The sequence below is a fragment of the Pseudopipra pipra genome, chromosome 1 (genome assembly GCF_036250125.1).
Source record: "Pseudopipra pipra isolate bDixPip1 chromosome 1, bDixPip1.hap1, whole genome shotgun sequence".
In the NCBI taxonomy this organism is placed as follows: Eukaryota; Metazoa; Chordata; class Aves; order Passeriformes; family Pipridae; genus Pseudopipra; species Pseudopipra pipra.
In genome coordinates this window covers 77,744,900-77,757,959 of record NC_087549.1, presented here as the reverse complement: position 1 = coordinate 77,757,959, position 13,060 = coordinate 77,744,900, and the positions used below count along the sequence as shown (strand labels likewise).

Sequence of the window (13,060 nt, the reverse complement as noted above, 5' to 3'; positions counted from 1 at the left end):
CTATTTTAGCCACAGAAGTAAGTAGGATACACAGATGGATTGGTATGAAACTTTTATAATACCAAGAGGCATACAAAAATGTGCACACACGGAAGTATAACTGTTCTGAAATACTTCAAAAAGAAAGCCAAGAGATCTGCTTGGAAGTAATTATGGATCAGGTCATGAACAGTGTTGAGGTATACAATGTAAATTATTGAAAGCCAAAATTGAAAAGTACCTTAAGTGAAATTCTGTTAAATTGATTCAGATACTGAGTAGCTTTAAATATTCAATATAGAAAGTCTCTAAAATTAGAAAATGCAGTTTGGATGTGTGCACACAACTCTGCCCTTGAAAACTAGGAACTAATTGAATAAAGACATGTATGTCAGCTGTATTTGCATGCTATTAAAAACACCACTCTGTTTTATACTGAAGATGACTGTCAGCTTTGTTTGCAGCATGCTTGTCTGTTAATTCTAATGCTTTTTTGATTCACGTCAAACTAAAATTTCATTTTCAAAACGCAGGTGTTAACTGCTTTCAGTTTCTCCCCAGCAGAAAATATCTGTGTAGCAGAAAGCACTATATAATAATGAATCTTACAGGATATTTGGATATGAGAAGCTAAGCTGGAATAATAAAGTATTAAACTTGGACTTGGAAGTGTTTAGACACATTCGCAAGTGTATTAAGCATTTAAGCTGTTGTTTGAGGACAGTCATACAAGAAAAATATTTAAACTCTGCACTTAATATACAACACTTTAAAAACTTTGCTGCTTCAACAAATTAGTTTAAAATGAAATTTTTGCTTTTCTTACAATTGAAAATACTAAAGGAGCTGAGGGTGAAGTTCATAATACTAGGTTGTACTTTTGTTAGCTTAGGAATTATGAACATGGCTTTAATATACTGTAGTGTCTTTTGTTCATACACAAGTGTGGGGTAGGAGAGCACCATTAGATCTCCCTGACACTGGGACAAACTGCTCTCTGCATACTTTGGAATACACAGAATATTGATCCTTTTAGAGCAGCAAACAGCAGGGTTGGGAAGCAAAAGAACGGTGTCATATTTTATTTGTGCAGATGTACCTGGCATTCAGATTGGACCCGGTCAAATCAATCTGCTTGTTCATTGCTACTGGATGTACAACTCTCAGCTGTGTTCCCTCTGTCCTTTGTGGTAGCACATCTGATGCTCCTTCATTTCCTTGGGAAGCCAGTTGCAGCACAATAGCCAGAGAAAGACTGACTCAGCCAAAAATCTGAAGGACCTTCTGTCCATTAATTGAGCTAGATAGAAGTGAGATGGCAGGAAATGAGAAGAAAATCAGAGGAAGTGGACCACAAATTTCAAAAGTTTTAGTGTTGGAGAAAATAGTCTGTCTTGTCTAGCCAAAATCTTCTTCTATCTACAAAATTCAAACTTCTGTCTCTGAGGGACTGTACACCTCTTTCTGCCATCTCCTTAGGTTTTGGATAGAAACTAACTTCAACTCCTTAGTAATGAATACTGGTTTGCTAGAAAGGAAGAAAGGAACTGAAAAAGTGAGAAAATTGATAAATTACGCAAACTAGAAGGGTTGTGGGATTGTAATGGAAGATTAGATGGTTTGGTTTTTTTTAATAAATATTACATATTTTAGGATTGACTGTGATTTATAGGACATCTCCTGTGGTTGATAGAAATACGACTTGAGAAGTTATCTGAACACAAGTTGCCATGGCGATGTAGCTGCAATACTGTATTAGTAATCAATGTCAAGGCTGTGTGGTAGACAGCAGTGATTGAATTGCAAGTATCATAGAAGTAAAACTAAAAGCTTTGAGTAAAATATCATCAATAATTATGAAGATTACAAGACATATAAATCCTTTACCTGAATTTTGGAGGCAATAAGATAGTTGATGACTTCTTTTCAGAAATAGAGCTTCTGATCTTAGGTTATCGGTATAAATCCTGCCTAGTCTAGTAAGGTTAGAAGGGCTGCTACCTACACATTTCTAAGGACAATTTTTCTACATTTGGCACTAATCAATTTCTTATTAAAGATTTTAATTGAAGAGATCGGGAAAATACCTGTGTTATGAGTCTGTAGGATGTTTTCTCCTGTATTTCCTGAAAGACTGTTTTTCAGCACAACCAAAACATGTGAGTTTGTGTCAGGGATAAAGACTGATTACTTTGACATTAGCTATTCAGGGCCTTGTCCATGCATATGAGAAGGTTTATGATTACTGAGAGTGTTCAGTCAGTGATGAACAGTTGTTCTGATGATCTGTAATTGTGCAGAGTGGGAGTATATTGACACCAGTAGTACATAGCTGTCACTGAGTTTATTTAAGAAATACTGATAAATGAAGAAGACCTGTTGTTTTTGTGTGTTGATGTTATTCTGGTGGTTGACGTTATTCTGTCATGTAAGTTTTTGACATATTGGATTTATGGTTAAGTGTCAAAATAGGTAGAAGTACAACTTTCTCATAAATAGTTTTCTTTCAGTCATTTATTTTGGTACATATCAGAGGATTGATGTCTTGTGAGCTGTGTCTTAGTACTAGTGTGTGTAGTCAGCTTGCCTGGAGTCCCATTTTCATTGCTCCCTGGTGAAAATACAGTAAAAAATGAATTAGAAAAAAGTGTGGTCTCTGGCGCATTACTTTCATAATATTATTGCTAAAAGCAGCTGTAGGTAGACGAGATGGGGCTCCACCTGTGTATGACTTCTTTATTCTAAATTTTTCGTTCTGAAGAAGTGATTTTTTTTTTTAAACTTTGCTATCAATGGAAGATAGACATCCAGTAGAAAGACGATTTTAGAAATGCAGATATTTTCCCCTGTATTTAGAATGCTTGTGTTTAGAATAAGAAAGTGTATATATATAATCTAATTGCATAAAAACAATATGATTTTGATTAGTTACAGTCCATGTAATAAAAATAATAAAGGGTAAAGGATGAAAGAGGGGGAAAAAACCCCGACAACAATCTACAAGATTTTTATGTTTAGCTATATAATTTTTTTCTGGCAAAATTTACTTAATGGCAGTAGTGGATTAGTTTTATTTCATGTTTGTAAGGCAAAAGACCTAAAGGGCATGGCAAAAATTAATAGGGTATTTGCTAGAAGAAAGTATGGCTAAGTAGCATTATGGACCTAATATTACTGAGACATACCAGTGCTGTGCATCTGCTTTTATCTATTAGCTAAAAAAAGTTAATTTTTTCTTTTAGTAGTCTATGAAAATTGCATATTTGAATGATTTACTGTTCAAGGTATGTTAAGTCCATCTTACAGTGTTTATATAGTATATATTTATCCTTTAATAATCACATTTTAAGTGGGAAAACTACATAGCAAATGTCCTTGTTTATTCATTAAAACTCCTGTATCCTTGTAGCAGGCCATATTTCTCAGACATTTGTTTGACTATATCCTGAAATAAACAAAGTTGATCTCTGCCTCTTGATAATGCCTTGGTCTTTTCTTGACCTCTTTTTACAGAGGGAGATGTCACTGATTGGCAGTATCCCTAGTATACTGTAGATAAATGAGTTCTAAGCTAGCTTACGCATGTATCAGTGTACATGTAGTGTCCGAACGAAATGCAGGTAGCCATTGGCATTTTAACACAGATACCTGATCATGTAGTGCAGCCCAAGCTCAGTCCTTTGCTGTTAGAGCTGGAGAGATGCTGTTCACAAAAAGTAATTGTTCTCATATGTATTCCTCATTTACAGACAGAATAACTGGAAATGTGAGAATCAAGTAGTTATATTAGAAGCATTTTGGGTTCCTGATCACATTTTTCTTCTTTTTTTTCTCCTTTTTTCTTTCGTGTTATGTATACCTTATGTAATTCAACTGTTTCTTGTATGTTTCTGAATAAAATATAAATTACTATTTTGAAATATAAAATCTAAAAAATAGCCCCATAACACATTTTTTATTAGTTAAAAGTTTGGAGTCCAAACTAATCAACACAATTAATTATGAAAACATTCGTAAAAGGTAAGACTGCAGTGTAATGAATAATTCTCCTTTCAATCCTTTCCCCAGTGTTTTCCAAGAGTAATATTAACAGTGCAATCTAATATTGAACTCTTTTTTATTATTTCCTCTCTAATGATAGAATTAACTGAGGTGAGGAATATCTGGTTTCATAAAATGTTGTAGATCATATTAGGTAAATTGTCACAAAAGCTAATGTAATCTATAAAACTCAGAACTTACAATTTTATAAATGTCATGCCTTATACTAAAAAGTTTTCTAGATTGCAAAAGAGACTATTTAACTCTTTGGAATAGTAGAACAGATTAATGCAATTTTTTTTTACTTTTATTTAGGAGAAATACTCTAAAATATTATTACTCTATTATGTCATCAGTGTTGATTCAGAATTGTGTCAATTCTTCAATAATATTTTTTATTTTCATTATCTTTGGATTAAGCAATGATTGTGAAATTCTTTACTGGATATTTTCTTCTCTGTATGTATGCATCTTTTCATGTGTCTCTTTGCCTTTTCCTGCACAATAAATCTGCATTATGGTAATAATTACATAAGAGGCCTTCACCTGTATGCAAGGGGCATGCCCAAGTGTTGACGCCAGTCCGTGTTGCTTAAATCTGACATAGATATCTTTTACAGACTCTGTTCAGTTTAAAGATGTGTATAAATGCAATAATGTCAGCACCTCACAATTTAGAGTTTTAGAAAGAAAACTAATATTCAAGTTTTAAAATTACAGCAAGCTGCATGATGATTACGATGTGTGGGAGGTGACTTCATAATCATGAAAAAGCCCCACAGCTTTGTTCTGCTCCTTTAAGACAGTCATCGCCTCATAAAACAAAAGAACAAAACATTCTTCTGATGTTTCTTCAGTATAGGATGGTGTTTGGGACAGAACATCATTGCTATATATATATATCTTATTCCATCAGCCATTATCTGGGGATTAAAAATTAGCTTTATGACAGGCCTGTCACAGTAACCCCTTAGTTTGCTAAGTTGCTTTAGCCTTCTGTGCAAACAATTTCTCTATCAAGAAGAAAGAGGCCTAAAGCTTCCTTAATGCTATTATATCTGCATCAGATCAGGATTATGAACTTTTATTAGCTTTTTAAGCTTTTCTAATCACTATGGGTAGGTTGAGTTTTTTTGATAATGCTGTTCTGTTTTCTGCTGAATCTTGTAGCAGTTCGTTTTGATAACTGCATCCTTTTAATTCTCAAAAGGTGATAAGGTTTTGCTACTAGTCTCATAAATGACCCAATCCATATCTAATAACAGTAGATCTATGCTAGAATATGTGGAAATTTATGTTTTCTTAACAGTGAGATACTTATTAACTTTAATCAAAAGTAGCAGGTTACAGATGACATTATAGACACACAATTTTAGTTATTATTTGTCGTGATTGTTTCCATAACACATATCACAGGCCTCATTAAACAAAAAACCAAAAACCTGGAGGCTGTAGCACTTTTCAATTTCTTTTGCATTGATCTATTGCTCATTACATTGTGTTTTCTCTAGTAACTCAGTTGAATGACTACTTTCATACTGTAGTGGGTTTCTGTGGCTAGGTTTTGGTAGCGGGGGGATGCTACAGGGGTGGCTTCTGTTAGAAGCTGCTAGAAGCTTCCTCTGTCCAGTGGAGCCAATGCCAGCCAGCTCCAGGATGGGCTTCCTGCTGCTGACCAAGACCAAGCCAATCAGGAGTAATAGTAACGCCTCTGTGATAGCATATTTAAGAATAGAAAGTTATTGCGAAAAAATTCCAGCCAAGGAAGATTGGAGTGAGAACATGGGAACAACAATGTAGGCACCAAGGTCAGCGCAAAAGGAGGGGGAGGAGGTTCTCCACGCGCTGGAGCTGAGGCCCCTGCAGCCCGTGGTGCAGACCATGGTGGAGCAGCTGTGCCCCTGCAGCCCATGGAGGACCATTGAGATGCAGAGACCCACCTGCAGCCCATGGAGGAGCCCATGCTGGAGCAAGTGGATATCTGAAGGAAGCTATGACCCCGTGGAAAGCCCACAACGGAGCAGGGTCCTGCTGGAAACCTGCAGCCCGTGGAGAGCGGGACCCACACCAGAGCAGGTTTTCTTGCTTGGAAGCACTTGTGGCCCCCATGGGAGACCCATGCTGAAGCAGCTCATTCATGAAGGACTACACCCCTCAGAGAAGTGACCCACAGGACAGCAGTTTGTGAAGAACTGCTGCCCGAGGGAGGGACTTACACCAGAGAGGTCCGTGAAGGACTGTGTCCTGTGGGAGAGACCCTATGGGAAGCAGGGGAAGGACTCCTCTCCGTGAGCAGAGGCAGAAACAATAACTGACCATAACCCCCATTCCCTGTCTCCCTGCACTGCTGGGAAGGAGGAGGAGGTTTGGATAGAAGGAGGGTGAGGGGAAGGTATTTTTAAGATTATTTTACTTCTCGTTCTTTTCCTCTGATCCTGTTAGTAATAAATTTAATTAATATCCCCACTTTGAATCTGTTTTGTCCGTGATGGTGATCAGTAAGTGACCTTTCCCAGCTCTTGTCTCAACTCATGATTCCTTCACTAGATTTTTTCCTCTCCTCTGTCCAGTTGCAGAGGTGAATGAGAGAGCAGCTTTAGTGGGTACCTGGCATGCGGCCAGGGTCAACCCACTACACATACACAGGATATAACTTATTACAACTTGTCAGAAGATTATTCTCATATTCATTTAGGTACCTTAGTCCACCATTTTTCATTACTTGCTTGAGTAGAGTACTCTGGGAACAGTGTAGTTGTAAGCATGGCCAAATAAAGCTCAGAATAAGATTGATATATTAGTTCTTGCTCAGAAAGTGATCTCTGCTCTGAAATGCTTCCCCTCTTAAAAGTGAAAGTGCAATTTTGTTGGCCCTTCAGTTCTGACTCTAGTGTTCTAATGATGCTCAATGAGTGCAAAATTCTCATCCTGCTCACTTGGAGAAACAAATCTAAGCTCCAGAAAACATATAAGTTACAGCTTGAGTCTCCCTCTGGGTGCAAAGAATCTGATTTTTTTTTTCTCTTAAGTATGCTGTGAATGATTTCTTTAAGATCTTCAAACCACAGTAGAAAGTCTAGTATCACATAGCATGCCTCTTATTTATTAGCAATATAAAAATGATCTTACATCACTTGTCATTAGGCTATTATTGATGTGATAATGGAAGACAAACATATTTTGAAACTGGAATGCTGCATTCTCAAGTTTTACCGGTGCATTTAAATGTATAATATTATTTGTCTACAGAAGCTGTTCTTCCAGCACCATTAAAGCACCAGTGACGTGATCTTTAAAAAGTTCAGTTGTAAGCTTAGTTTTAGTCAGACAATCCAATTAATGTGAATGAGCTTTTAATTAATAGGCCTAAAGTTAAGTAAGTCTTTTTTTGTTTGCACAATCAGAACTTAAGACGTGATCCTACTGATTAACCTTGATTCTCCTTCCCCTTCTGTTTCTGAGGATTTGCTGATGTTGTGCCTTGGGTGGATAAATCTCAGTTTATCTACCTGTTTATCTGTTCCTGGGAAGTTGCTAGGATGAGAATGAAAGCTGAATTTTCACAAGAATGCAATGAAATTGCATATACAAAACCTGTGGCTATTCAGTGGGATTAATGTATCTAACACAGTTTGCTATTTAAATCTTAAAACAAACTAGTACCTGAAAATTGTCTGCTGTACAAATTAAATTAATCTTAAGACCATTAGTAAGGTTGACCTTTAGTTTGAATTAAAAATCCTGTGCGCTCACATTTCTAGAATAATGAAGAACTATACAAGAAAGAACAGTGGGTGATTTACATCTAGACAAAAAATATGGAGGAATAACATGAAAGTTATAAAAGACTACCTTGACTGGAATGAAGGACAGGCTCTCTGCCTAAGAAAAGAAGCTTAGGAAAAACAGTAAAGAACAATCTGAAATAAAAGCATAGAAATATGTCTTTCTGTTCTGAAAAAACTGGGTGAGAATGAACATGACTTTGTGTGGTTTAGTATTATCACACAATTAATTTCTTAAAAATTATTTTAATATACTGACATTTATGAACGAATGGAACGAAATATTATGTGTTCAAAGATACATATGCATCAGAACTGAAAGACTTGGAAATTTTCTTTTGTTTTGGTGTTTTGTTTTGTTGTGCTTTTGCATTCCTGAGAATGAAAGTGGTGATAACATGCATGGATGTTGGAAAAAACAAAGTATCAGATAATCTGAACAACCATCAGATAATCTGAACATGCCACCATCTTCCTCATGTCAGTATTGACTTCCACTGGTAACTGGACATAGTTATTTACCAATTACAGTGTTATTTTTGTAGGTATTTTTACCTATTTTACAAATAAAATGCTAGGTAATGCAAAGTTTCTTAAAAGAAAAAAAAACATTCCACTCATCCCTTGTAGCCATTTCCCTCCCCTAAAGAATGAAAAAAATATCCATATGCATATACAGTGAAAGTAGGCATATAAGAGTATTTTTACTTTCTGTTAGAAAAAATGCAAGATTACTGAATGACAGAATAGGTCAGGTTAGAAGGAACCACAGCAGGTCATATGGTCCAACCTCCCTGCTCAAACAGGGTCATCCCAGAGCACATTGCACAGGATTGCGTCCAGATGGTTCTTGAATATCTCCAGTGAGGGAGAGTCCATAACTTCTCTGGGCAATCTGTTTCAGTGCACAGGCACCAGAACAGTTAAGAAGTTCTTCCTTCTATTCAGATTATTAAGATTTAAGAAGTTTTAGTTCAGTTGTTGAACTGGAATTTATTAATTGTAAAGAGATTTTAATGACTTGGGGTTTTTTTGGTTGTGGGGTTTTGTTTTACTTCTTTTTGTTTTGTTTCCATAATTTAGAACAATGGAAATGGGAAAGTGAGCAAAAATCAAGTAATTGGGGAACATTTAGTTAGAAATGTCAACAGACCAGGATAACTACTGAGAGATAGGAGCTTGTAGAAATTTTGTTCACATAAGTAAATACACACACATATACATATCTTTGTGCAGGGTGTTTTTGTATGTGTGTGTTTACACAGCCTTCAAAAATCAGAGTATTTTTAAATGGAAAAAAATATTTCTTTGATCTTCTTGTAGCTATAAATTCTAGTGTTTAATTAGAAAAAAGTTAACTTTATACCCACAGAAATTTTAGTGGCAAAGAACTAAATTAGTTGCCTTTTTTTTTTTAAAGTCATTGCTTTCCATTTTCAGGGAAATGGTAAGAAAACAACATCAGAGCAGAAAGGCTGTGTGGTTGACAGTGATTATAGTATGTGTGGCCGAAGTAGTGTTGCAGGAGAAATCAAAGATGTAAGGAGATCAGAGTTAAAGTGTGATGTGAAAAGACATGTTTTTAAATGCAGACCTAAAATTTAGACTCAGTATATATGAATGTCTCTTTTTCTTTTATGATATTTATTTTTACAGCTACATAAGAGAAATCCTGCAAGTGACCATTGAATAGAGGTTTTATTCACCTTTGTGTCATTTCAAATTATTAATTTTCTTCAGTGTTGGATTCCTGTGTGATAGTTTTACTTCTAAAGATGATTTTCTTTTATTGGGGTTTTTGAGACTTCCATGATTTTTCTTTTTGTTTGAACTGAAGGGTATAGATCCAAGGAATGACCTGATCCAGCAGGTGCAGAATTTGATTCTATTTGTGCATCTGTGAAACAATGGGTAGGTATAAACTGAACTGATACCAATTAATTATAGGCCTCATTAAAGATCTTTGTAGGTTAATCTGGGCCCACAGAAACTGGGAGAGAATTCATGGACATCAAAAATGCAGTGAGAGCCCCTGGTGTGTGTTATAGGAGACATGAGATGGGAAAGTTTTTAGGTGGTACCCTCCAGGGGTTTCTCCACCATTCGAGGAAGAATAGATGCTAGGCCTCCCTCAGCAACTCCAGGGAAGGCATGCCCTCTGACTGCAGAAACAAATCAAACACACAGTTCAAAATCTGTGGTTATTGTCCTGCTCAAAATGGCAGTGTTTAGGCACTGGGGTGCTCTATACAGATCTCCAAATAACATTGATCATATGATTTTCCGTCTTTCATATTTCTTCTTTCAGATTTTTCCATTTTATACTCTTCTTGTCCCCTCCCAAACAATCACTGCTCATAATTATGTTTTCCTTATTTGTCTTAGTTTTTCTTCAAATACACCCAAGCTCAGTATTTCTGGTAGCATTATCTTGGTAGTCTCAACTTTAAAAAGTAATACGGAGATAGTTATCTAAGCAGCATGGACCTTGCAGGACTTAACTCTCCAAAAGAGCTCCCATATGCTTCTGCAATGATAAGTAGAGTTCAGTTTCTTCTCCCATAGGTCTCTGTGAAATTGAACCATTCTGCATGGCTCTGTCTCTAACTTCTACATTGCTGTCTGTTGTATCCAGCAAGTTTTGTCATATCTGGTGTTTCCTGATGACCTCATCAGTTAGCCTAACCCCAGGCCAGTGCTTGCGTCCTCTTTTCCACAAATTTCTCTGCAGCTTAACAGTTGTGTCCAGTCTACAAACTCAAGAAATATATAAATACTATATATTACGTGTTGTTAAAATTTCTGTAACAGTAATGTAATTAATAGTGTACATGATTTTAAGGAATTTCTAGTACAGTGAAATACTGTACTTAGTGGCAAACATGGGAGACAAATGTCTTTACCTATTTCGGAAGCCTCCAATATCTGCATTAGACCCTTTTTTATTTTTTACCAGTTATTTGGAATGCTACCATACTGCTCAGGGGAGCTCTTGCTATTCATTTTTGAGAAATAATTTGTTAGAACAAACAGTACCTGTGGACTATACACAAGTGGGCTGTTGCAAGTTCTTTCTATTTAAACTGGGTAATTGTTCATCAGAGTCTCATGTATTTGCTTTTATCCCTGATTGGGTGACCTGACCTTAATATATGGCAGGAATGACTCAAGAACTGAAATCTTTATTCTTCTAGCAAGTTCCTTAGGAAGAGAAAGAGCATAGAAGAAAAGCCTCTGCTGCTTTGGGAATATAAAAGGACCCTTGCACTGTCTTGAATATCTTTATTATCCTTGACCACATGGACCTTAGATATAAATGTAGATGAATCGGTCCCTGGTTGAGGAAAAGAGAAAGACATGAGTCAAAATAATTAATCATCTCTCTGTGTTTCACAGTTGTTCCTTTCACAGCAGGTAATGGCTAGCATGACTGTGTGCAATTATAGTTACAGAAACGGTGGCTGGATTTTATCTGAATAATTGTGTTGTTACTGTGTTGTGCTTTTGACAGTCACTCTCTGTGCAAATCATATGGGTATAGTTGCAAAGATGTTTCTTAGGTCGTCGATTATAGCAGATCATTTTTCTTATCCTGTAGTTTCTGTGTTCCTGCTTATTGTAAACAAAATAGTTTTGTATGCCAACTGAGGACTGGCACTGAATCCCTTAATCTTGTTTTAATGTCATGTTTTCACTATCTGTTCATTGTAGCATTAATTGACTGTGTACATGCAGTGCTGTTTTCAGATTAAGTACTTTTTTGGTCTTGTTTGCAAACTTTGCAGATCTCCCTTTGTTCAAGAAAGATCATGTTTCTTAAATCATTTGCACTCTCTTTCATAAAAAGTCTTTGGTCAACAGGGTAACAAATCCATTGCTTTGTAGTGTTTAATAGTTTCCTATATCTATTTATGAATATGTCTGCCTTCTAATAACCTTCTTCAATTTTTTTTTCAAAAATCAAGGAGTCCTAAATCATCTCTACAGTTAACCACTCATTGGAGACATTTATTGCTAAAGGCAGCATAGCAGATCACAGCTCATCTTGCACATCAACTAACCAAAGTATCAATTAGATACACTTTTAAAAATCATGTTATGACAATAAAACTTGAATTGCATAGAGGTTTTAATATATTTCCAGCACAACAATGCATGTGAAGATCTTACATGACTCATCTGTTTGTAGTCCGGTAATGATAACCCCTCTTCTGAGGGGAATTTCAAGGGGTTTTGTTTATAGAGTTTTGTTATGGGCCATTGGTGGTTTGTATGTAAAAATTGAATATTTTTGTGTATAAATGACTAGACCCCCAGCCCATTTTTCTTTTTAGTTCTATCGTTGTTGTCGATTAAACACAAACCATTCTTCTTCGAATTGTTAGGAGTTTTCTTTATTTTTGTATCATGCTGTGAGTCAGTGTACCTAGAATCCTTTATTTGGGCCATGGTATGAATCTCGTTTGCCATAGAAGTTGCTGGATTAGTTGCCTAGCTGTAATGTGGCTAGTTTTCATGCTTTGTGAGTGGTGCTTCGATTTATGCTACCTGTTAAGAAATACCATAAAGCTTGTGGTTAGTGATAAGCTACGCACAGTACAAGAAAAAAGTACCTTGATCATCAGTCCACATTGATTTTTATAAATTCCTTGAAATCCTATTAAAGCTGCTATTTTAAGATGTTGGTACAAGACAGTTTTGACAATCTATTTTATTTAAAAAAAAAAAAAAAAAAGGAATGATAAAGCAGGTTCTGGCCCAACAAATATTCAAGAGTTTCTTTTGCCATAAGCAACATTTAAACTTTTTGAATGTTTTTTTTGTGGCTATTTATCTTCTAAGGCCCTTTCAGCTTTTCACACTCCCTTCATCCTCATGCTACTGTTAGGCCAGGTTCCAGTGGGATTTTGTCCTCTGGGGAAGCGTATTTAGATATAACACATGACTAATCTCCTTTAATCTAGGTGTTGTGGGGAAGGAATTTTGCCCAGGACAGCTTGCACTGGTTCAGCATTTCTCTGTTCTAGTTCTATCAGGTACTGATAGGCTGTACTTCCAACTTTCTTCATAACAAAATCCGAACATCAGTTCATATGCCTCCTTCTGTAAGGAATGTGGCACCTCTTCTAAAAATAATCATAGAATCACAGAGTATCCTGAGTTGGAAGGGAACTCTTGGTTCTGCACAGGACCATCCCCAAGAATCACACCATGTGCCTGAGATTCTTGCCCAAATGCTTGTCAGGCTTGGTGCT

The 13,060-nt window shown here is 36.2% G+C and overlaps 1 protein-coding gene across 13 annotated transcripts in view; it reads left to right on the top strand.

The window, feature by feature from the left end:
- The window catches only part of CDH18 (cadherin 18), a 501,066-nt gene that overhangs the window by 316,433 nt on the left and 171,573 nt on the right, over positions 1–13,060 (top strand). The gene's annotated exons all lie outside the window — the stretch shown is intronic.